The 2,771-nt window shown below is 37.1% G+C and overlaps 1 long non-coding RNA gene across 1 annotated transcript; it reads right to left on the reverse strand.

Annotated features, from left to right (window-relative positions):
• Positions 1 to 2,431: 2,431 nt before the first annotated feature.
• LOC133328217 (uncharacterized) lies at positions 2,432 to 2,771 on the reverse strand. Its single transcript, XR_009754279.1, has 2 exons — positions 2,635 to 2,771; positions 2,432 to 2,480 (listed from the first exon to the last, which is right to left on the reverse strand). It is a non-coding gene; the product is annotated as an uncharacterized LOC133328217 (long non-coding RNA).

Genomic DNA, 2,771 nt, shown 5'->3' on the forward strand with positions numbered 1-2,771 from the left:
TGAAAATCTTAAATTTGGACTATCTGAAAGAAGGATTGAGGTACATTTGGAAATTTGTACTTATGAGTACGAAAACCACTAAATTTGGAACAATTTGGACTATGGTGGAAGAAAATTCACTAAATTTGGAATAATTTGAATTTGGGTAACGGAGAAAGCTGGAAACCTAAAATTTAGAATGTTGGTCATTGACAGAGAGTTAGAAAGAAGGACCAAAGGGTTTTTGGTATTAAATTTAGTGGAGGTGACGGTATAGAGGTAGTCTTGAAAATGTAGAATTATGTGTTCGAAAAGTTCTAAATGGAACTACATGTGGAACCTGTGCGTTTTTCCTAAAGTGTGGATTTCGGAAATTAGTGCTTATGTGTATGAAGAGTACTTAATGGCAATAAACTTGATATTAAATGTAGGAATAGAGGTGGAATTCAGAACTATAGTACAACTAATTATACGGTATTCACGATTTCCATAAGAAATATTTTTTTATTCCCTTTCCGCATACGAAGTAGCGGGTACTTTGCTAGTATATATATATATATATATTCGTCCGATTTAAGGTATATGGTGTACCAAAGTCCCTATATATCTTTCGATTTGCACGTTATTTGGCACAGCGTACTGAATCTAGAATGAAGTGAGTTAATTTTCTTGAAAATCGGTCCAGATTTAGATATAGCTCCCATATCTGTTTTCGTCCGATTTAATGTAAAGGGTGTACCAAAGTCCTTATATATCATTCGATTTGCACGAAATTTGGCATAACGAACTGAATTGAGCCTAGAAATATGTCTGCCAAGTTTCGGGAAAATCGGTCAAGATTTAGATATAGCTCCCATATATAGTTTCGTCCAATTTCATGTAAATGGTGCACCAAAGTCCCTATATATCCTTCGATTTGAACGAAATTTGGCATAACGTATTGAATTGAGCCTAGAATAACGCCTACCAAGTTTCGTGAAAATCGGTCTTGATTTAGATATAGCTCTCATATATAGTTTCGTCCGATTTCATGTAAATGGTGCACCAAAGTCCCTATATATCCTTCGATTTGAACCAAATTTGGCATAACGTATTGAATTGAGCCTAGAATAACGCCTACCAAGTTTCGTGAAAATCGGTCTTGATTTAGATATAGCTCCCATATATAGTTTCGTCCGATTTTATCTAAATACTGTACCAAAGTCCCTATATATTTTTCGATTTTCATGAAATTTGGCATGACGTACTAAATTAAGTCTAGAATATTGTGTGTTAAGTTCCGAGAAAATCGGTTCAGATTTAGATATAGTTCCATATATATTTTCGTCGGATTTAAGTTAAATGGGGCACCAAAGTCCCTCAATATCTTTCGATTTGCATGAAATTTGGCACGGAGTACTGAATTAGGTCCAGAATGATGTGTGGTAAGTTTCGAGAAAATCGGTTCAGATTTAGATATAGCTCCCATATATGTTTTCGTCCGATTTAATGTAAATGGTGTACCAAAGTCCTTATATATCATTCGATTTGCACGAAATTTGGCATAGCGTAATGAATTAAGTCTAGTGTGTTCAGTTTCGTGAAAATCGGTTTAGATTTAGATATAGCTCCTATATAATTTTTCTTCCGATTTTATGTAAATTGTGCACTAAAGACCCAAAGTTTGTCCGATTGCCACACAATTTTGTACAATAAACTGGTGTTAATATAAATTAATCTCTGGCCAGTCTCCTTGAAATCGTTTCAGATTTATGTATAGAAAATTGACACAAATTTTGCACAACGTACTACAGTTAGTATAACCTAGAAGTTAGATATAAATGCTTCACCTAGGTATGTCCAATCGGCACACAATTTTGCACTACGTACTGAAGTTACTATAACGTACGGCAAGTTTAGTTGAAATTGGTCTAGATTTCGATGTATACAGATCCTTCAAAAATTCGACGTCTGTTAGGATTCATCTGTTGGATATACCCAAAGTGGTGAAGGGTATCATATAGTCGGCCCCGTTTGACTTTACTACTTTCCTTACTGGTTTTTAGTGCCAACCTTTCTCTCCAAAGTACTCTAGACTCAATAGTCCAACGGATTGGTATCCGGAGATTTTGGTGGCCATTGTGTGCTGGAAATGAAGCGAGGAACTTCATATTGTAACCATTTTTGGGTGGTGCGTGCTAAGTCCTGTTGGAATGTCCAAGGTCTGCGGCTAAAATTTTTGCGTACCCAAGGCTTTAATACACCTTCCACAATATTTTCACGATAATATTCGGCATTTATTCGGATGCCACGGTCGAATAATACGAGGGGAGAGCGACTATCGGCAGTTATGGCGGTCCACACCATCACCTCGGCCGACGCTTGAGTTCTGGTGGCCAATCAAAGGTGCACAGTTTCAGCTGACCTCTTTGGCAAGTAAACACGGATAAAACCAAATTTGGCAGTTCACCACTTTCGACCAAGCGAAGCAACTCTTTAGCTCTTTTGAGTCTATATTCTTTCTGTTGCGGTGTAAGTTCTTGCACTTTTTGGAATTTCAAGCTTCACCCCGAGCTCATTTTTAAATATTTGCCGAAGAGAATATTGCGATATATTCAGCTCACGAGCCATTTTTCGGCAACTGCAACTCGGGTTCCTATCAAGTCGCTTCTTTACTTTTCGAACCATTTCTGCTGATGTTGCTGTTTTCTTCCGTCCACTTCCTTGACGTTGGGCTACATTACCAGTATCTCGTTAACGAGCGTTACGAGACTCAAAAGATTTATTTACATTTAAATGCTGGAGTGCTCTAA

This window comes from Musca vetustissima, unplaced genomic scaffold (assembly GCF_032173495.1).
Source record: "Musca vetustissima isolate MV318-11 ecotype Yass unplaced genomic scaffold, APGP_CSIRO_Mvet_v1 utg431405, whole genome shotgun sequence".
NCBI classification, from domain to species: Eukaryota; Metazoa; Arthropoda; class Insecta; order Diptera; family Muscidae; genus Musca; species Musca vetustissima.